Below are 24,381 nucleotides of genomic sequence, written 5' to 3' on the forward strand. Positions count from 1 at the left end.
AGGGCCTCGCGCCACCACCTGGATCCGCGTGCAGGGCCGCGCCACCATGGCCTCGCGAGGGGGCGTCTCGCTCCATCAGGGCCACGCCACCAGGGCCTCGCGAGGGGGCGTCTCACGCCATCAGGGTCACGCCACCATGGCCTTGCGAGGGGGCGTCTCGCGCCATCAGGGCCACGCCACCATGGCCTCGCGAGGGGGCGTCTCGCGTCATCAGGGCCACGCCACCAGGGCCTCGCGAGGGGCCGTCTCGCGCACCTATCACCCACGTCTTGTGGGTGGCCTTGAGGTGCTTTGGGTGCCTCGTGCCAAGGACCCAAGAGCCTCGTTTCGCGCCATGACCCTAGCGTGCATCAGGTGTCTCGCACCCTACACCTCAAGAGGGTGTCTCCTATGAAGATCTATCAAGACTCCCACATTTAGAGGTAAAGGCCCAAGTATGATTCAAAAGGATCATGCTAGTACAATCTTGTACGGGGTACGACCTTTAAAACCCCGTATGCCTGATCCAAGCACTCATGCTAGACAAGTAGTGGGAACACTAGGAGAGAGGACATGGCCTGCATACTCCCAACCAGATGTCAGAGTCGACACCACTACCACCTGCACCACTCCTCTGACATTTGTACGGTCAAGTAGTGGAGACATCCTCATGGTCCCTAGCCATATACTAGTATCAACACCACTACCCCTGAAACCACTCTCCTGACAGTGTACCTGTGTACTACTTGGTCCCCAGGACCACCATGTATCCAGGACCATTAGAGCCCACTATAAAATAAACCCCAATTCCACATGGAAGGGGGTTGGAAAAATTACTGTAGCATTGCACCATAATCAATACAAGTTGATTTTACCATTTTTCTTCTGCAATTGTTCTTGGAGGTTCTACTTAGATTTCTAAAGCTTTTCTTTTGATAATCTTTGCGTTGCAATTTTTCTAACTTAACTTAGTTGACGAGTTCTCACCGTCAACAATTTGCTAATAATTTTATGAAATCTTATGAATAAATTATTAAATTTTATGAATATATATTATCAAATTTTAGGAATATATATCATTATTAGTTATGAATGTATTATAAAGTTTCCTTATATAATCAAATATTCAATTATAATTATTATTATGTTATTTAATAATTATCGAATTCTTAATATAATTTTCACTTTTTATTTTTTTAAAAACAGCAATAAAATTTTATTATTTTAACCTTAACTTAATTTTAAGAATAAAGTTAATTTAATTATTTATTTTATCTACATATATTATCAAATTTTATGAATATATTATAAAAATAATTAAATAAATAAATATTTAATTACAAGTTTATTAATATACCATTAAAGATTATTATTTTAATTTCTGCTTATTTTATAAAAAAATATTGATAATGTTTTATAATTGTAAAATTATTATTTTAATTTACACTTTATAATTTTGTAATTAGTTTTTATTAATTGATTTAAAATTTATTAATTAAAAATTTAATCACACTAACTTTGAAACTATGTTATAATGTTTAGTTTTTCTAAATCTACAAAAATTTCGGCGGTATAACGCCTGTAATTTAGCCTATCCCAAAATTTAAAATCTGCATAAAAACATATAAACCAATTCCAGAGCATACATAAATTTTAATACAACCATTTAAATTGACAAATAAACAACAAAAACAAATTATAAACATATTCCCAAATCAACATGTTATTTATCTAACCTAACATATATATAATTAAAAAAAACATAATATAAACATCTAATATGAATTTATCTAACCTATAGCATAGAATAACAATATAATGAAATATCACCTAAATTAATATATTTTTATAACCTAATATTTAATTTTATTATAATAAAATATTAAACAACTATGAAACTTCTTTATGTCAAATTAACTTTTTTATTATCAAAATTAAACTAAATTACCATATACATTAATCTATGAAAAAAAAAATCATCAACATAAACAATCAACATTTCCTTATAAAAAATTATATACACCTAAACATATTCACATTAATTTATATACACATACATATATATAAAAATAAACATACACATATATAACCCAAAAAAATAAAGTAAAGATAAATAAAAATGCATATATACCTCTATTAATGGTCCAACTCGCTCTAAATGCAAATTTGAAATAAAAAATAAAAAATTAACACTAACCATATTAATCAATACATAATTACCAAACAAATGATCAATTACCAAAACATAAAATAAAAACCCAATAGGAAGAGGATGATCCAACAAACGTAGAGGTACCACACTCACAATCCTTGCACAATCTGAAAACAGTAAAAAAAACTATCATAAACCATTTTTACCATATACAAAAATCAAACAAATATTGACAAAAAAATACATTTTAATGAACAAAATACAAAATAAAGAGTGATAAATAGACATACTTGAAGATATAGGGCCAAAAATTGGCCTGAAAATCGCCTAAAGGGTGTTGGGCAGCGGAGATGGTGAAAATCGTCTCTGGTTTTTCAGTTTCTGAGAAAATGGGGGAAAGAAAGGGGCTCGGGCTGGGGTTAATGACGATGGACTCTATAGCGACGACATGTCATCGCTAGAGGTAATGACCAATCGTCGCTGTAGGATAGTGAATATTACACGAATCCCCTCGCGTGCTACGTGTTTATCCTACAGTGACGACTTGTCGTCGCTATAGCCAGTGAAAATTTGACTTAAATTTTTTGGCGGTTCACTTTCCCACATTTTTTTGGACCCTATTGCGATGACATGTCGTCGCTATAGAGTACAAAATAACTGACCAGTTGAGAAAAATAGACTCTGCAGCGACGACAAGTCGTCGCTGTAGGGGGTGGAAATAGGCAACCAACTCTAGGCGGTTGAGTTCCTTGAGCATCCTACAGCGACGATAGGTCATCGCTGTAGACAAACATATTTGCCTATTTTTTTCTACGAAGACCCTACAGCGACGACATGTCATCGCCGTAGAGCCAGTTACCACCTCATGTTCCCTCCAAATTCCTAGAACTCTATAGTGACGAGTCACTGTAGGGTATCAAGAATTTGGAGGGCTTGGTCGTGTGTTGTTGACGACCCTACAATGACGAAATTTTTTAATAAATTAAGGAAAAAATAATTTTCCGTGAATTTCGCCTACATACAGCGACGACATTGGAGTCGTCTCAATAGATGTCATCACAGTAGAGTCTTTTTCTTGTAGTGACACCCAAACGTCGGAACTCCCCACATCACAGCGCGTGCCAAAGAGAAACCCTATTTATTACTCGAAAGGGGAAAAGTAAGGGGGTGAGCTAAAAGCACAGTAAGGAAGTACAAACAAATACAACAATAATCAAGGAAGCACAATAAGAACATATTCATAGCGTAAAACTCATAACATATCATATCATAGCCATATCACATTCATTTCACAATCATATGTCCTAACCATACATCATAATCATAAAACATAATCAAACATCATAATCATACTCTTCGTGATCATGACACCTCTATTGTCCATGTCACATCTTGAGGTAACCAGTAAAAGCATAAAATTGGAAAGACCTCCTCTGTGAGGTAAACAGGATCTCAGGTCCTTGAATAACCTCGACGCATCTGCCCTATGAGTTACGTCATATCCTTAGTAATTCCTTTGTTGCCTCACGTTCAGCATGCTAGCAACCATTTACTTTTTCATACAGCATACAAACACATGCAATCCATTTCATATCAACACAAAGAAACACATGTTGCATCATACTCATCATAACAATTTAAGATTGAATTCCATATTTCATATTACATGGTCCATTATCATACATAGAACATCATTCTCCTCATAGCAAAACCAATCTTACCATTTCATAGCATAAACATAGAAATTCTATCTAATTTCCTTACCTCAGGTCCGAGCAAAGAAAAAATGAATAACTTTACAACGAGCCTATAATCATAATCAAACATCGTCTCTTAGAATCACATGTCAATACTCTTACCCAACACATATACCACACGAGTGCATGAGCCATGCACACATGGTACAAGTTGCCCAATAATTCTAAACATACACATTTCACATAAAATCACAAAAGAATAATACTAATTCTACCTATTAACCTTTTATGGTTACAAAGTAAGATCTACATGTTTGAACATTAGGCATATATTTGAATGTAAAAAATGTATTTGCATATGCGATATGCATACGTGGGGGCGTTGTTAAAATGTAACGTTTTAAAACGATAATTCCTACATGCTTATTTCTTGCCTTTTCTACTAAAATTAAGCAACATAATTACTTTACCATTATTTGTTTCTTTAAGTCTCAAATTTTGATTAAAAAATTTGATACATTATTTTTATTTTATAAAAAAAAATTCATTTAGCGTTTTTTCTCATAATTTATTATTTTAAATAACATAGAAAATAAAAAAACTTGTACTCATTTAGAAATACTTAATAAATTTCTTGTTTCCTTTTGAAAATGACATTTTTTCTAAATTAATAAAAATTACATGATTAATGTGATAATTTATTATTTAAAGTGTGAGAAAAATATATTTTCACTTATTTTATTTAAGACTTGAATTATGTAGGTGTAAGACCCATTAATTTTAAACAAAATAATTATTTTAACTTAATAACACAAACTTTCAATAACTTTTTATTTTGTTTAAAAATCATAAGTGAATTTAAACCAAAATATTTTTCTCATTTAAATAAAAAAAACTGCACCTAAAAAATAATATGAAAATTCATGGTTACATTTTAAAAATATCACTTTTACTTATACATAACTTAGGGTATAATTTATTTGATGACTAACATTATTTATCTTAGTTAAAAGATATTTTTTATTTTTAAATAAACATTCCAACAACAAATAATTCATTCAAAATCACAAACTTAGATAAAAATCATATTCTCTTCATAAAAATCATCATGTTTAAATTCGATCAAAATACAATTTAAATGTGAAATAAAAATACTCCTTTATTTACTTAAAATCAAACATCACTAGAGGCATCGCATGTGCATTTTACAACATTGTTTCACCAATTTACTCACTAATTATATACAAAATTAGCAAGCATAATTAACATGGAATTGATCTTTAACTCATGCTTCTAAAGAAGCTCAAACCATAACTTTCATGTATCACTAAATTATCATTTATAAAAGACCCAAGATAAATTTTCAATATAACCAATTACCCTATCATGTTTCTAACGAGTATAGGTGACACAAAAATAAAAACTACACAACATGCATCAGGATCCTATAGGCCGAACCCTCATCATCAACATTTCATGTTTCATTGCATTTTTACAAGAATGTTAATAAGACAACATTATCATAACACCAAACCAAACTTATGCCCTAGCATGAGTCTTATAGCATCCTTGCATTCTTGTTACATAAACTATTTGATTCAAAATAACCATGAAAACATGGCCATAAGATTTCATATTTCATGTATAACCAAAAATTTATATTCATGCTTGCCTATATATACACCACACGCCCAAGCATACACGTGCACATAAAATCATGGAGCCCACACGCCTAGGCCAAAACCCCTCATGCATTATCAAACAAAACAACCCTTCAACCCAAAATCAAAAATAACAATCAACCAACAAATCAAAAGAAAACAAAACAATATACCATTACCAAACCCCAAACTATTACCTAAGAAATGATAACAACAATAGGGCTAGAGATTCCATTACCTCTCTTGATTATAGAATCAAGAACACAATAGTGACAAGAACCCAAACTATGGCCACCACTTGTTCAAGCCTAGGGTTTCGAAACCCACATAAAGAAGAGAAGAAAAACCACAACCAAGAACAACTTAGCAAAACACAAGAAAAAAAATGAGGAGATGATCTAGAAATCACAAATACAAGAATACATACCCTAGGATTTGAATCCATTTTTCTCTTCTTCTTCTCCTCCTTTCTCTTCTCTCTTCCTTTCTTTCTCTCTCTATCTCACGCTCCCTCTCTCTCTTCCTCTCTCTATGGCCGACAATTCCCAAGCATGAAATGGCCTCTTCTTTTTTTTCTTTCCCTTTTATCTAACCTAAGGCAATAGCTAGTCCTAATGAAAAAAAAAGTAAGTTTCCTCTTTGTCTTTATTTTCATTCATTTTATTTTTATTTGATTTTTTTTTTTAATTGGAGGAAATAAAGAGTGCATAAAAGATGACAACTCTTCTTCCTAATTTAGCTAATTCCAAACCAAAAAGGAAAAAAAATCTTTCATTCCCACTATAGTCCACATGCCACTCCTCTTCCTTTTCTTTTTCTTATTTTTTTAATTCCTTTAATTAAATAAAATAAATTTAATAAAAGGAAATAATATGTAGGAATTTCTATTGCTTGCTCCCCATGCAACCATGCACATGCACACACCCAATGGCTAAGGTGCATCACTACCTACCATGCACCTTGGTGTATTCAAACAAAACTCATTTTCTTATCTAATTAAATTATAAAATGAATAAAACAATTAACAATTAAATTCACACAATTTCTATCAAACAATTCAAACAATTAAAAATAATTTCTAACTCTTAACAATTAAAAAAATAAAACAAAGCACAAAGTTAATAAATAAATAAAGGAAAATTTTGGTGTGCTATAGTATCCCAAAATAGAAATGGGAAGACATAGCCATGGACTTTGTGGTGAGATAGCCAAGGACCACAAAACAACACGACTCAACTTGGGTGATTATTGATCGGCTCACGAAGTCGGCAAACTTCCTTCCAGTTAAGACAACTTATACTGTAGATCAGTATGCAGAGCTGTATGTAAAGGAAATCGTGCAGCTTCAAAGAGTACCAAAGTCAATCATATCAGACAGAGGTTCAATATTTACCTCAAATTTATGGAGAGTCTAAAAAAGGCCATGGGTACTAGGTTGAAATTTAGTACAACGTTTCATCCTCAAACCGATGGGCAATTTGAGCAAACAATTCAGATCCTAGAGGACATGTACAATCTTGTGCGCTTGACTTTTCGAAGTCTTGGAGCCACTGCTTACCACTAATGGAGTTTTCTTAAAACAATAGTTATCAGTCGACTATTGGGATGGCTCCCTACGAGATGTTATACGGGCGGAAATGCAGGTCACCGCTTTATTGGAACAAAGTGCGTGAAAGGAAAATTTTGGGTCCAAAAGTAGTTATGGCAGCTAGTGAGGTGGTGGAGAAGATCAGGAAAAGGATGTTGACAGCACAAAGTAGACATAAAAGTTATGCAGACCCAATGCGACGAGATATTGAGTTCGTGGTCGGTTACCATGTGCTTCTAAGAGTTCGCCTATGAAGGGAGTTATGCGTTTTGGGAAAAAGGGTAAGCTAAGCACAGGATTCATAGGCCCATTTGAGATTTTGGACAGAGTTAGGCCAGTAGCCTATCGCTTAGCTTTACCGCTAGCTCTATCTAAGACGCATAATGTCTTTCATTTTTCCATGCTGCGAAAATACGTGTCAGATCCATCCCATGTGTTGAGTTACGTGTCGTTAGAGTTAAGACAAAACCTGAGCTATGATGAGCAACCAGTGCTGTAACGACCCGAATTTGCTAATCGGGCTTAGGGCCTTGATTAGGGTGCCTGGAGGGCAATAAATGATTTAATATGCTTATATGTGGTTTATGTGAATATATGATAATGATGCATGTTTAGTTGAGTTAAATGTGCATGTGGGCCCCGTTTGGATATTAGGGGCATAAATGTGATAAATGCGATATATATGTGATATGTCTGTGCAGCATGATCCGAGACAGTCCTGGGGAGCGGTTAGTCGGAAAGTCACAACAGGGTTGAGATTCGGACTCGGGGTGAGTTGATGGGTAATTTGGGTACTAGGTGTGTTATGGGATTATCGGGATATGAAAATAAATATTTGGAGATATATTTGAGGATAGAATGTCTAGGAGGGAATACTGGGGAAATTTACCATTTTGCCCTCGGGGACGTTTTGGTACCCCGAGCCTTGAGGTAACCACATAGACATAAGTTGAATAAGACAAACCTTAGAACTATACAGAACACTTAAGGAACCGACTCATTCTTTCTCTCTAAACAAGTGTATATCTTCTCTTTGGAGGCTTAAGGAGAACTTGGAGAAAACAGCTAGAAGTTAGAGGAATTCAGCTGGGAAATCTTGGGAGCTAGGAGCTTGTGGATTAAGGATCAACTTCAGGGATTGAATTCAGCAAGGGGTAAGCTTTAATTATAGGAATATGCTTAGAGTTGCTGCTGGTTTGTAAGAGTTTGTATGTTGGTTAAGTTTGATCTGTCTTAAGTGTTTTAGTTGAGCTTTGGAGTAGGATTCAATGGGGTTTTGATGTGGATATTGAGCTGGAATGTATGTGTTAAATATCTAGGTTTGTTAGAAAAGCTTTGAGTGAGTTAGCTTGAGGAAAATGCAGGGAAGAAGATGGAAATTCTGGGTTTGGAGGTGAGGGCTGCGGCCCGTGTATGCGCACGGCCGAGTGTGGCCGAGGAGTTCATGCGTGCCGCGGCCTGTGTGTGTTGCAGGGGTGTGCTAGCCTCTATTTTGAGGCTAGCCGCGACTCTTGAGGGTGGGGCCGCGGTTCTTAGTGCTGGTCTGCATTTTTAAGGGTGTTTAAGCTTGGGAATTCAATGGTTAAGGCTCGGGATGGATTTTATCACCTGGATTGATAGAATTCAAGGTCCTGGAGGTTAGGGTTCACTACAAGAAAAAACAGTATTCATAACATTTAAAAACTGCTAACCCGGAGTATTGATAACGCTTCTGAAAACGCTAACATAGCCTCTATTATTAAAAGTCCTATCTTTTCTATAACAGTATTCGAATGTTATGTTCAATGTTATCTTAAACTATTCAATAACACATTTTTAGTTACTATAATATTCAAATAATAACATTTAGTTAGAGTATTTAGTTATAAATTTGAAATTTAATCTTATACTTTTTGCATAACACTTTTCAACTGTTTCATTTGATTATTTTGATAGCATTTTTAGTTTGTTATATTATATAAATCATAACAATTTGTTACGCTTATAATATGTTTTTAAATCATAACATATAGTAATAAAATTTTGTTACTTTAGTGTGGATAATATATTTTAAATTATTTTTTGATAAGCATACTTATATGGTTTTTTTTAATTAAAATATTTTCATTATTGTATTTTGATAAACAAAATCAAAATTAATCATAAAATGTAATTCTCAATAGATTGATAAACCATAAGTATTACATTAAACAATAACTAATTCAAACCATGAATGTGTCTACTTCATGAGATCTTAGTTCTAACTTAAATTTGAAAGCTTAACATAATAAAGTTTTATAATCTTGAACATTTTTTACTTCAAACTATAGTTTGGATGATGCTGTTGTTGCTGCTGCTGTTGCTGATGTTGTAGTTGTTCTTAAGCTTGTTGTGCTTGACTTTGAACCCTAGATGGTGTACTAGTCCTTCGAGGGAACTTGTTCAAACTCTCTGAAAAATAAATAGAGAAAGATAAGCAGCAAACATAAAACTTCATGCTAACAAGAATGAAACTATTCTCATAAGAAATATAATCCAATAACTGAATGAACTTGGTTGGCTCAAGTTGTTAAAAGACATTGAGAGAATACAATATCATGTCAATGTTTTGTGAGGGAAGCCTGCATGAATTTTTATTGTTTATTTATTATTAAATTATGTGGAGGAGAGTCACTCATGTTAGACAGCTAATAAATTATTCAGTTGATCCTTTGTTGGAGTATAAAGATTGACCTTTCTCCCAAGAAAAAAATTGATGAGTTGGCCACTAGTGCAACTTCACTTGTAAACTAACATTAACATTTGTGTAACAGAGTTGGCCATAGCAGTTATCTAAAACTTATCAATACACCACAGATAAATTTCATGAGGACATTTTCTTACTCAAATTCCCAAGCTATTTAACTTTCATACAAATCCCTGGACAATATTTTATTTAAAAAAAAAAAGGGAAATGTGACATGCAAATGGCAGACATTAAAAGAGAATCAAATAACTCAAATATCAACTGCAAAGTAAATTTCACATTGTGACATGGACACATAGACTTGAAATTAATACTTAATAAATCATATTTTTTAATGAAAAAACTATAATAAAACTTTTGGCAAGACGTCTTATGGTCCAAAATACCATTATCAAACAGCAATCAAAATACCATACTCAGAAATAAGTCAAAGATGAACCATGACACCGGAGACCAATAACATAACAGAAAACAAGGCTCTCCCAAAACTAAAAACAACAGAAACAACTTTATACAATTGAATCACCTGAAATTGATCAGAACAAATGGCAGAGGATCCTTCCTCTCTATGAGGGAAAACAAAATCAGAAGACAAAAGAGAGAGAGAGAGAGAGAGAGAGAGAGAGAGAGAGAGAGAGAGAGAGAGAGAGAGAGAGATTTAGAAGAGATACGTACCATCGAGCCTACACCTCGCCATTCCAAGCCCTGCCACCATCAAACCTTACAGCCACTGGTGCACATGCAAAACATAAAGAAATAAGCATAGCTAAGTGTCTAAGTCATTTGTAATTTATATTATGCACCCAAAAGCAAGCAATTTCTTCCACATCAATAAATTTATTGTCAAAAGCATTCTATAAATGAATAATAAATGATAGTATTCTCATAACATTACATTATAATAAGAAAGATGCTACTTTAGAAGACCATGAGAATCAATGGCTAGTTAATTACTTCTGATTTCAATTAAAAATTCATTCAAGCACAATAAAAGTTAAAGAAACCAATATATATCTTAAATAAAAAATAACCACAAACATCAAAATCAACAAAAATCAGCAAGCATGAGCATATATATACATATCTTCAAATTAAAAATAAAACCACAAACTGTGAATTGTCTAAGAATTTGGCCAACTAGAACTAAATAAGTTGATCACAAATTTAAATGTTGTATTTATCTTTCCTGAAACTTCATAGAAAAAAATAAAAAAACTATTCAATGCAAAAATATAAACCTAAACTTCAGTTTTTCCTTAAAACTATTGTATTTGAGACTTAAAACCCATTATCATCTCTATCAAGCCATAAATCCCGATAAACAGAAGAAAAAAACCAGAACTGTATTATTTTTCTTCAAACTCAATCTCAAACTAAATCAAAACAACATTCAAAACAATTACCAAACCCAGAAAATCCATTTGTTGCAGCATAACCTCATCGAAGTCAAACCCGTCGCGCCCACGAGGAAGCCACCCTGTAGAACCCACGAGCTGAGTCTCCCTATTACACGCCTCAAGCTGCAAGAGCCCACCACCCTAGAGCACACCTGCAAGAAATAGAGAGAAAGGTTGAACGAGAGAATATCTCAAAGAGAGAAAGAGAGAGCGAGAGGGAAATAGTTGCCATCGCTGAAGAATGATGTCTCACTACCACTACCACTACCACCAAATAATAGCAACAACCAAATAATATCTCACTACACTTATTAATAGTAACTACTCTTTAAAAGTTTTATGCATCTGCCTTTATATAATATGCAATGTCCTAATTGGAATTTATATTTGGAAAAACAACCAAAGAAAAAAAGTTACTTTTTGATGCATAATTGAGTTGTCTAGACATGATTAACGAATTTATAACAGGACAAACAATGATATGAAGTTCCTTTTCTTTCTTCTCCTACATGACATATATATTTATATGTATTGACAGCTACGCAAGAAACCCAATCCCATAACATAGAAAACTAAATAGAAGTTCCAAGGTTTAAAAAAATTTAGGCAACATTCTCCACTTTCTTAATGCATAATATATTTGTCATGTATAAGCAAGATAAACTGAGACAAGTGACTACTAAGATATGATACCTTAGTTGTGAAATTGATAAGAATCAAAGCTTGAGACATCGTTCCCATGGTTTTCTTGTCCTTAATGTCATGTTTTTTAACCTACAAGGGAAGGCAAATTGATGCCCAAGAATAGTTAGGGGAGAATAAACAAAATAGTAAATATGTAGTACGCAACAATGTCAACAAGATACTCAAAAGAAATGTGAATGTATATATATATATCAGATAGGACATTGCATAATAGAATAGTACCAATGCAAATGCACAAAGCATAGACAAAGCATTCAGATATATAATTAGATGCCAATTTTCTTAGGCTCCTAGTCTTTGGGAGGTATCCCCTTTGTAGTTACCATTTTAGCTTTAGAGTTAAAAGACTTAAAGAAAAAGAAATTTAGTAGTGCCATTTTTCAAAGGTTAAAAGCATCAGCACATGTGATCAATAATTCTATTTACACTCATAGTGATATTTTGAAAGATTAAAACAGAATCCATTTTAATTGTACTATAGTCATTTGAGTATATAAAATAACAAAAATACTAATAATGTAGAAGAATACCAAACAGAAAACAAAACTAGTTGCAGAGCATAAAAATATTTTCAACATCACATTTTAATAGATTACAAGAATCCAAGAATGCAACAGATTCCCCCAAACCTGCAACCAGTGACTTCTAGACATGAAGAATTTAGCTGAAATCAGCATCATTATGAAGTGATAAACCAGATATTTCTAGACAAGTTTAGATCTATTTTGTTCCTTTGTTTACTTTTTAGTTTTAGGATATACACAAATAAGATTTAACAATAAATATATCTTAAACAAAGAAAAAAAAGAATTTAAATGTTATAAATTCTATAGATATAGGTGCATCTGTAATTAAACAAAGAAAACTTACAGTAAAAGTAGTTACAGTTCTTTTGGTGCACAGATCCAGCCTCAAGTCCAGATTCTTTTCATGGCAAGATATGTCTCTGAGCATGTGACGAGTATAGACATGTTCAATCTAAAAGAATAATTAATTGGAGAAAAACACAAACCTCAGAACTTGATGATGAAAGTTAAATATCATCAACCTGTTTTCTTGTTACAAAATCTACTGTCATGAATGTCGCTATATAACTAAAATTCTACTTACCTTGTATATATCAAACTTTCCATCTTCTAGTACCCTGCATTTGCACCACATATTTACATTTGGTTGTGATGCATCACGAAACTAAAAAAAATGGAAACATGTTAGAAATTTGATAAGTACTTTTGAAGGATCCCACAAACCAAATAAACTAAACACGCACAAAAAACATACATATAGCTCTGTTGATACAAAACTAGTATATTTTTGCTGAAGCATTCGATTCATAAGTTTATGCTGAGCAAAGACTTACGCATACACGAAACACTTCTTTCTCTTGTTCAAATTCAAGTCCACTCTTTGAGGCACCTTCTTTTTCCAAGTATTCTACATATGAATCCAGAATATCTGTGTAAAATGAACCTCTCAGTGGCCTCAGTGCTTTTTCAGAAAGCGAAATTTATGAAGGCATAAATTGTGTGCCTATATATCCTAGACTAATTTATACACTGTAAAACACGTGCATATCTTTTTTTTAACTTTGATTTATGTACAAGAATATCTCAACACAGTAGAAACAGAGGATTGACTTACAACCAACAACCTAATGCCCAAGCTTTGCCATATCCCAAATCTGCACAATGTGTACCAAATTTAGTAGAAAACACAAACAATTGACATGTCACATGCAACGAAAATGTAATCAAGAACAAACCTTCAGTGATGAATCTAAAAATCCAGCAGCAACCAATGACCCGTCAGGGGATATAGTTGAACTGTTTAAACTAGAAAAAGAAAAACCGGAAGATAAGAAATTGAGAAATTTTTTTTTACTAAAACATAAAGATAATGTTGAATCGAAAAAAAATTGAAGAAAATACCCATTATGTGCATTGATAAATGTATAAAAACTAACGGATGGCAGAGCAACACTGCTCAGCTGTACACGGTTTCTCAAGTCATCAAGTATAGACTGCTCAACCTCGACTGAACTGAAGCAACAAAATAAAAGATTAATCAAATAACCTATATCAAAAGTTAACATTACAAAAACAGTGGTAGATTTCCCTTTTTTTGCTAGAATAAACATCATAGGTATGCAAACACTAAGACTAAATCCCTCTGAAAGACTTCGATTGGCAGAGAGAATTAAAACTGGAAACAACATATTCCATCATAAAAAGATCTATTTAAACCATCGAGAATAGTCACATTCACACAAAACCAATATACATAAACTATGTTCCTCAAGCTATACAAAAGCTAAAAATATGCGTCCTCATATCTTACAGGTTGAAAAAATTACACTCAAACATCAGAATCCTGTCGTACCAAAAAGTAATTTTAGTGTCCACATCATTATGTCAACATCACATGTTTAATTTATCTCAGTTTCTCCAAACATTTACTCATCAAAATAATTTGAAGCCCTACATGGATTCTATGCTACATTACCCCTAATTAAATATGTGGAATTTCTAATAATAGGCACATCCTAGGTCAAAATACATAGATAGAAAGATGTATAAATTACATAAGAGAAAGAGGGAGAATGTAACGACCCGGATTTTCAAGACTCAATAATGTGGAAATATAAATGTTTTCATTTAACAAAATGTCTCAAAAACCCATAGAAAAAAAAACTTTTTAAAAAGTCGTATGGCCATACTTAACATTTAGTTACAAACATGTTTTATAAAGATTAGAGTGAGCCTAGTTTAGGAAAATTACACAACATTTCCAAAAATAAAAAGGCTTCCCAAAAGGTCGGTCAACATGTACATTTGCAAGGAAGACTCCAGCGCTCACTACTCTGCCTTGCCCTTGCACTTACCTACAACATAAAACAACTAGGTAAGCGAAAATGCTTAGTAAGATCAACTTTCAAACAAGCATATAGAGAATTAGGGTTCCGGACCCATCCGGGACCCTACACAATCAATTTCAAGAATGCTAAAGCATCCTGGAAAACTTATGGTCATGCCTGATAACCATTGATAAATTAATTCATAACTAGATAAAATCCTGCACTCAGAAAAATCCCAGAACAAGCAGATATATTATATCACAACTATAGCTTATCAACAATTATATCCCTGCACTAAGAAAATCCCAGAGCAAGCAGATATATTATATCACAACTATATCTTATCAACAATTATATCCCTGCACTCAGAAAATCACAGAGCAAGCAGATATATTATATCACAACATAATTCGAGACCAACGCTCGACGATTTCCAACAATTCATGCGTAACGCGCCCTCCAACATAATTGCTAATCTGTAAAAGAGAACCGAGTCTCCACACTAAGATCTAGCCAATAAATATTCTCATCAAGGGTAACTATCGTGTTACCTAGGGCATCGCTACTTATTCAAGAGTGTAATCCAAGTTACACGGTTTTATGGAGACTTCTATGTTAATCAGTGGTGCTGGTGAGCAGTTGCCCTGTAATGCCCTGGTTACCCCAGAAAAGTTACGGTGAACAGTGAACCAGAAATTTGACTCGCTACCCGAGTCCTTTGGTTAAAAACGTGATCTAGGTACCATTAACAGGTTAAGGTGAAAAACCAATAAAAAGGAAAGGGTACATTTGATTAAGTAAATAAACTGCTCATGAGCCTTTTAAAATGTTTACAAGATGTTCATAATACAAAAGAGTCGCTACAGTTTCAAATTTACAATCCCCACCGGCCTAAGCGGCAAAAATAGGGTAAACCCCTAGTCCCTCTGAGAACTCCTTGACCGTGGCAGTCAAGCGGCCCTGTATGTACATCGCATCGCCTAAGCTCTCCACTCAAGGCTGGCCAAGCTTTTCCTTTCCTTTACCTGCACCACATAGCACCCATGAGCTAAGGCCCAGCAAGAAAACATAATAAAACATGATATAATATCAACAACGATCATAATAACCATTCAGGACTATCAGTCCGACAAATAGGTGACAATAGCCAACAGTCACAATAAGGAGCATCGCTCCCTCTAGCCATGTGACGATAGGGTCACCAGGGCTTAACTGATAGGTGATTCTTTCATAAATTCGTTTAGGACAGGTGCATGGTGATTGGTCACCAACATAACCTTCCTCACGACTCTAGAGTCGAAACTATGGACAACGTCCCTTAGCCACGTGACAAACGGTCACCGGGGTTATACACCTTGGCTATAGTCATCTGGTCGTAGACCAGGCAAGCGCTTATAAGTTCTTCGACCCTAGGGTCGGTCTAGCATTAATGCCATAGAGCCATTCAATGCATAATTCTCTACTCTAGAGTCGGTCCCTGACTAGTCAGTGTCTTAAACAGGTAATCAACGTTCACTAGCATTTAATATGCAATCCATGTCCACATATATCAATCAACATGCCCCAATATCAAACCATGCATGTCATATACCCATACAGGGTGCAACTGTATTCATACACCGTTTTCTTACCTCTGGTTCGAGTGAGTATGATTAAAAGAACGACCCCTGAGAACGATCAACCTTTAGACTCCTTAGCGGTTACCTAATCATAACCAATTAGAAACCATTAATAGAATAAATCAATGGATGGTTTACAAACTAAACCACACTCCCGGGACCAATCCCCCACTCTCGGGACTCCCAACCTACTCAAAAGGAGCAAAGGAACCAACCCCCGAGCCTTGAAAACCATCCCGAACCCCAAAATCAACTCCTCCTGAAACTGGCCTAGCGCCTAGGCGCCACCCACCAGCGCTGGGGCGCTGTCCCAGAAACAGAGAGGGCTGCTCTCTGCCCTGAGTAGCGCTGGGGCGCCAACTTCAGACCAGCAGCTGCACTAAAACTCCATTCTTGCGATTCCTCTTGAAACCAACCTTCCAAACACATCCCAAACCTTACCAAAACATCCAATTCAACCCCTAAACCTTACCTACATCACCTCCTCACCAAAACCCACTCACACACATACCAAAAACTCCCCTTGATTCCAACCTTCCACATCAAATTCTAGAGCTGAAATCTATAAAAGAAAAACAGAGTACACCTGAAATTCAAAGACAATTCCTTACCTCCAACTGGTTTTGAATCCTCTTAAGATGATGAACTAAGTCCACAACCTCCAAGCTTTGATTTCCTAACTTGCCACCTCAACTTGGGACCAAAAACCTCAAAGAAAGATAGAGAGAAATGGGTGTACGGGATGGTGAAGAAGCTGCTCTGTTTTTGTTCTATAACTTTCTACAGCCACTTGAAACATATATATAACCCAAGCAAAATGACCTTAATACCCCTAGGTCATCAAAAGCTTCTAATGTCTCCCCAAGGGTAAAATCGTCATCTCCCACCTATTTCGTTAATCATAATTAACACTCTCCAATTCCCGCTATTCTCAAAATTCCCAAACACCAATAATTCATATCCCGTTACCCTTTTTACTCCCGGCAACATTCTAATCATTAAAACATCCTGAGACTCACCCCGAGCCTCGAACCTAATCCCGTTATGACTAAACCGCTACTTTAATACTTAAAGATCGTCCCATGCCGAATAGCTCAAACCAATCCACATTATAATGTGGCCTCACAATATATCATTAACACTCAAACAAATATTCAATTATACCCTCAACGGGCCAAATTACCAAAACACCCCTGCAAACAGACGTGGACTCACATGCATACATTTAACATCATATTATAATATAATTCTCATAAACATGCATAAACACATTTAATGGCATAATTAAACAGTTATGGCCCTCCCGGCCTACTAATTCAGCCATTAACCATAATAGGGAATTTGGGGCATTACATGCCCCTAGGGTGTTCAGCCTCACTCAATCTTGGCAACCCCTAGTATCTCTAGGCACTCTCACTGAATGGCCAATATTCACGGCTGCTATCCGGGAATAACTTATCAGAGCACTTGCTCGGATTCTAACCATCCAATGATTAAGTAAGCATGAGGACCCCTAGGTCCCATTTATCTTGGCGCCCCTAGGTTTAACCAGCTTATCCTCATCTCATGGCCACCCGTCGCGGTAATGAACCGGACATAAATAAAATCAAGCAGTGTGACGGGGATCAACCGTCTAGGATATGACGGACTTCTACCGTTCATATTTTCTAAATCAGCACTCACTAGACTAACGTCTCTAAGCAACTTTCTATGACAGCCTATATATATGCATGTATCCCTATACTAACATACAAGACAATAATCATTTCATGTTGCAGCCATACAATATAAGTTGACTTACTTGGAGTCCTTAGCGCTCAGCAGGTTTTCACCCTCCAACGTTCAGTCCAGTTACGCTTAGCCAATACTGTAGTTATCCAAACAGTATACTCGGATTAATTATGGCACTCATAATTCATTATTATTATCTTGGGCAGTTTGGTCATTTTAATAAAAGTCATTTGTAAGGATTTATAATCCTTATTTGGTTTTAAACCTATTAAGGAAAGTCATACAAAATATTCGAGACTAAACCCTAAGTCTCGGGGAGACCTATCCTAAGGTCTCGATACCTAGGCTCGGGTATCACAATGGTATTTCCCCACAACCCGCTAAAAATCTTATTCTTTCAAGGTATCGCTATTAACCTGCACTTTCGACTAGTCGGTTAAAATATGTAAGATTTTAGCCGGTATTACATCCAGAAAATACAAATAAATTCCTTAATTTTTTTTTAAAGAAAATAAACTCTTTAAATTTTCCTTTTTGTTTTCTTAAGGTTTTAATATCTAAAAACCGATTTAAGAAAATTGCCTAATTTGTCTTAATTAGGAAAACCGTTATAAATTTCTCATCTTGACTAATTAATTTTCCAAAAGCAATTAATCAATTTTTACTTACTATAAAAATAATTCATTTAATTATTTTCTCAAAATATAGGGTTTTAAACCCTCTTTTAATTTATTAACTATTAATAAATTAAATCTCTTATTTTTAGAAAGAATAAAAACTCTTTAATAAAAATAATTCATTTAAACTCAAAGGGGTAATTTTAGTGAAAATATGATTTCAAGACTTACCAATTTATATCTTGAAATAAGCAAAATTTTACTTTTTACCTTATGTTCCAAAATCTCATTTTTACACTAAGTGTGAAAAACCTATTTTTCACATTTTTAACTACATACTTCATTAGTTCATAACTTGAAATTTACTTACCCAATTGTTACCAAAATTTCACAATTCCATTTTTGTTATGCCATTTAGGTCTTTGTAAAATCTTAGGTCAAAATGAGCATTTTTGATTGGTGAAATCATTTTCCAACAATGAGGTAAAAATGACCTTATTTTCAAGTCCTTATTTTTTCCGAACTTTGACAGTTAATAACTTTCAAAACGTTTAATATTTTCTTACCAAATTTTACAGTGGGCTAATAGGTTATGCCAGAAATATGTCCACAAAAGTTTAGAAAAAACTGGGTTCATTTGCCCTATACAGTGGCTGTCCAAACTTGGTTCCGAAAATAAGAATACGAAAAAACTGTTTTTTACCTAAACTTTGAAATAGCATAACTTACTCATTTCTAAACATTTTTTAGTGTTTCAAAAGCTCAATTTTATGTAATCAATATCAAAAACATCACAGTACAATTTAATTTTACAAAACCAATATACAGTGGCTGCTTGACCCCTTGGAAGTCACAGCTCAAAACATGTTTTGTTTTAGGGTATCCTACAAAACCCTTGGGGGTTTTGGTTCCCATTTTCAAAAATCAATTCTCATGCATCATAAAAATTATTAAACAACTACCATAACCTTATTACATCACCAACAAGAAACTTTAAGCATTAGATATACAAAATAATGCTTAAAACTAAAAACCCTACAACAAAATCATCAAAAGTAAACTTTTTACCTCTTTGGTGTTCTTGCTTAAGGTTTGGACCTTCCTATAAGCTTTGACGCCTTCAAACCTTTCAAAAACCCTAACCAACTTCCCCTAACAACATAGGTAATTAGCTATTTGAAACTCTATGATTAAAACTTGACAAAAGTCTAGATTAATGAGACTTTACCTTAGGGAAAACCCTTCCTAGACCAAGACTTAGCCTCCAAGTTTTCCTTGGTGTTCTTGAGGTTGAATATTGAGAGAACACTTTGAAAGGTCTTCAAAAATCAGATGAGTGAATGAGAGAGGGAGAGTGGTCGGTTCTTAGTGTGGGAATTGCTCACAAAACTCTTCAAAATATCACAAAGTACTTAAGTGCTTTTCTACCCACTTGCCCACTTGACTTCTTCATCAAATGGGATTTAATCTTTATAATATTGGGTTCACACCACTCTAAAATACCACATGGCCGGCCACCCTCTTTATTTTATCTATGTTATATATAATATTTTTTTTATAAAGGTTAATAAAGGTTTCATAAGAAGAAAAGTCCAAATTGGCTTTTGACACCTTTTTCACTTTTATTAAGTTTTAATCACCAAACTTAACATTAATTAATTAAATTAAATGTCTCTCACATTTAATTTAATTAATCACATAATAAAATTTAACCTAAGGTCCATTCATGGAATAAAATTCCCCATTTCGGTAAAATTAGGCATTTAACACAAAATGCCCTAAAATTTCCATTTTCTTTTAGGTTTATTAGTTTTGACCAAACTTTAACTTTTATGAATGTATTTTATGCCCAAAATATAATTGCCATGATTTTTCATTTTATTTTCCGAGATTTTTACCCGATCAGGGTTTTTGTGTCGGTCCAGGACCGAAAGTCTTATCTTGACTTTTAAAGTCACAAAATTCATATTTTGGCTAGCAATAACTCATGGAATACTTACAAACAAAATATAATATTATTTAAAATAATATTCTTAACCCGGGGGAAAAATCCCGACCCGAGTCGTTTAAAGGTACCCAAACACGTAGGACGTTACAGAGAAAGCGAGAGAATACATTGTAGGCAAAGGAAGCTCTGGTTTGACTCTTGGTGCCATAGTTACAATGTTTGTCTCAGGACGAGTGGCTTTCCTTGTTGCTCCCGCTGCCTTGTCTTTTTTCAGCTTTTTAACTGATAAGCCCTGCTTTCCTCCTTCTGCTAATCTTTTCTGAACACACGAGTTAATATTAAGCATCACAAGAGTGGATGCCAGATAAATATCCCATAACTAGACAGTCACAAACACAGTCTAAACAGAGGTTACACAGATATGGATAGTAAAAGAAATAACCAAACATTTTTGTACCTTATTTTCCTCCCACTCCGACTCTTTAGTTTCTCCTTCTGCCTTTTCAGAATCACAAAGCAAACCCCCAGTCTTTTCCAAGCGTTCTTCGAAAGAGTCTTCCAGCAACTTTAAAAATATGGCAACTACTTAAATTTCCTATTACTAACAAACATATATAGGAAACTGTCATATAGAAAGAAAAAAAAACCTCTTTTAGGCTACTAAATAACTCTCTGTAGGTTGACCAAGTTTTAAATAATTAATTTAGAAAAGAAGAATGATGCTTATCATTCCTAAATAATTTTGAATGAAAATGAAAAAGTGAAAAACATGTGATAAATACTGATATTAGAAGACAAATGAAAAAGGAATGAATAAAAGACATTTAGATTCCATTTTAACTTCAACATACCAACATGAATCAATGGATCATAAGTGTAATACTCAGAGCACAAAGAGGGGGTAACAGAAAAAAGCAAACCCGATTGAAACAAGATAACTTTGTTGACTCACCCCCAATGTATTTCCTTCTGATTAATCTGACTGATTGCATCCTGGCTGCTTCCAGTCAATGTAACAGCCTCCGCATCATCAGAAATTGAGTTGGGCTGTCCAGGAGAAACTGCAAACCAGTACACATGCATACATTACACATCATATAAAAATAAAGGAAGCATTTTTACATAGCGGTAAAAGAAGAAACGTGTACCTTGAAAGTTGATATGCTCATTGATAATACCAAGTACAGTGGTAGATTGAGACTTATGCAGAAATTGCAGAAGAAGCTCATAAGAATACTGAGAAGACAACAAGTCATGAGTTGAAACAGTAAAATAGAATAACAAGGCCAAACAACACAAATACACACACATATTTATATATATACATATACATTGATGATCTGATATGAAATTGAAATCTAAAACCAGTTTTGATACACAAATCTTAAACAAAAGATAAAACAAATTCATAAATATGATACTTGCAAATCAAAACATATAATAAAATCTATCATAGAACAAACTCATGGCTATGAAATATAATTGTAAATTTGAAGCAAAAAAATAAAACTCGTAGAAAAATCTTACTGAAACTGTGTTGCAAATCCCATAAACTATGAATTCAAAAAAATAATTCCCATTGCACAGAGAAAAATAGAAATGCATGACTCTAAACAAAGAAAACAAAAAGAGAGGGTAGAAGAAAAAACCTCTGCCTCACACCAGCTGCACTTTTCCGTGAAGACGAGTTGAACCCCTCGCCGAACCCAAGAGCAAACTAGAGTTGTCCTTCCCTGTGACACCCCAAGCACCTAGATGAAGTCCTCCTCGTCACAGCCACGAGGCCAAAGTCGTTGAGGATACCCGTTCGCAGCTCCAGCTCATGGACGAAAGAAAAAAAGAAGGACGAAGAAAGGCAGAGAGGTGCAGACCAAGGAGGAGGATAAGAAGTGATGGGGGTGGAGAAGAAGAAGGGGGTAGGGCAATGTTAGAATAAACTTCCTAGCTTGAAAGAGAGTGAGCAATGTCAGATGGAGAAAAGCATAACTAAACCTAGATTAAAAGAGAAAATGGGAGTGTTGTATTATTTGTTAGCGAGTGGGAAACTGAAAATGACCCGCGACTTTTATTTCATTTTTCGCCTGTACTAATTGTTTTATTAGGGGGAATTATTTATAGCTTAGGTGGCTAAGTGCTATCAATCAAACGTAATAAATAGTTTTTATTCTTGTAGTGGTTATGGCTTAAAGTTATTTATTGGATTAGAACTTGATGGATGGATGTTGTTAATGCATTGTGACTAGGGTTTTAGAGAGGCTCAAGTTAGTGGACTGTGCTCGGGACATCGGTGCTCGGAGAGCTCGGGACTCAGGTAAGAAAACCCTTGTTCCCATAGAGCTTGTGTGCAGGGCTGAGCCCAATGTGTTTGAGTAGAACTGGTATGCAGGGATGAGCCCATTGTGTTTGAACTGTGGGGCGTAGCCCTTTATATGAATTTGCTAGAATTTTGTGTTTGCTTGCTATGTTATGAATGCTATTATGTGAATGTTCGGCAAGAGCCAGGAACAGTGTAGGCCGGGAACGGCGTTAGGCACATTGAGTGCAAGGCCGAGAACGACAAGGGGCTGGGGGTAGCGTTGAGCACGTGGAGTGCGAGTTGCCAGGGCGAGTCCCTAGAAGGATACCTGGGATATCCTCACGGCATGGTCTGCGAACCCAGGGCTTGGTAAATGCCTGGGACGGCTAGGCCGTATGTGTTTAGCCCATTGGTGGCCTGTTTATATGCTTGATATATGTGTTGCATATGTTATCTGTTTGTGGGTTTTCTTGCTGGGCTTCAGCTCACAGATGCTCTATGGTGCAGGTAAGGGTAAAGAGAAGGCCAACCAACCATGAGTGTAGTAGGCGTGAGGCGGCGTGTACATGTTTGGCCAGCCTGGCTGCCACTGCCAGAGGATTTTGGGAGACGCTTGTAAATAAACCTAGATTTTGTCGTTTAGTCGACTTGGTTCAGTTTATATATTGTAAATGTTTCTAAACGGTATTTTTCGGATCACAAGTGTAAAATTTTTATGATTTTCTATGGAAACTATTATTTCTAAAGTTTTTCCTCTGTTTATGGCTTAATTACACTATTTGACCTAAAACCTCGATTAGCGAGTTGAAAGCACGTTTTTTTAAACTCACTTAGTAACGGCTCTAAGGGAGTAGGGCGTTACAAGTGCAAATCTTAGAAAAGAGAATCAAGGAACTGGGATTAAAGAAGATTCCATTAGTCAAGGTCCTTTGGAAAAATTGTTCGGCAAGAGAAGCAACCTGAGAGTTGGATGAAGACATGAGAAAGCAATACCCTGAGCTGTTTGGTGAGTCAAATTTTGAGGACGAAATTTCTTTTAAGGATGGTATATTGTAATATTCGGTCACACAATTTAATAATTGTTTTTTATTAATTTAATAATTGTTTATTTATTTCTTTTTTTGTCAATTTAATAATTGTTATTTTTTTAGTAAAAGATGTTAGTTTCCATTTATATGTGTGTGACACCTTGGGCGTGCGTGTGTGACAAGAAAATGGGACTTTATGATCTTGGTTGGATCACGGAAATCAATTGAAATCAAGGTAAGAAATTATGGATAGTTTGATGGCTTATTAGCTAGTATTTGGGAGATAATTTTCGAAAAAAAAGTAAAGGCTCTATAATTGTTAATTGATTTGAACACATTTTCAAAGATCAAAGGTGATTATTTATCAATCAAGAATAAGGTACA

General features: G+C 34.8%; 2 long non-coding RNA genes across 2 annotated transcripts; both read right to left on the minus strand.

Moving 5' to 3' along the window:
• Positions 1-9,235: 9,235 nt before the first annotated feature.
• On the minus strand, positions 9,236-13,404 carry LOC133816180 (uncharacterized). The gene is made up of 3 exons (XR_009885058.1): positions 13,265-13,404; positions 12,775-13,095; positions 9,236-9,507 (listed from the first exon to the last, which is right to left on the minus strand). It is a non-coding gene; the product is annotated as an uncharacterized LOC133816180 (long non-coding RNA).
• A 262-nt stretch (positions 13,405-13,666) lies between these two features.
• LOC133816181 (uncharacterized) lies at positions 13,667-20,972 on the minus strand. Its single transcript, XR_009885059.1, has 3 exons — positions 20,841-20,972; positions 13,833-13,943; positions 13,667-13,736 (listed from the first exon to the last, which is right to left on the minus strand). It is a non-coding gene; the product is annotated as an uncharacterized LOC133816181 (long non-coding RNA).
• Between the last annotated feature and the right edge of the window lie 3,409 nt (positions 20,973-24,381).

Source organism: Humulus lupulus, chromosome 2, assembly GCF_963169125.1.
Source record: "Humulus lupulus chromosome 2, drHumLupu1.1, whole genome shotgun sequence".
Lineage (NCBI taxonomy): Eukaryota > Viridiplantae > Streptophyta > Magnoliopsida > Rosales > Cannabaceae > Humulus > Humulus lupulus.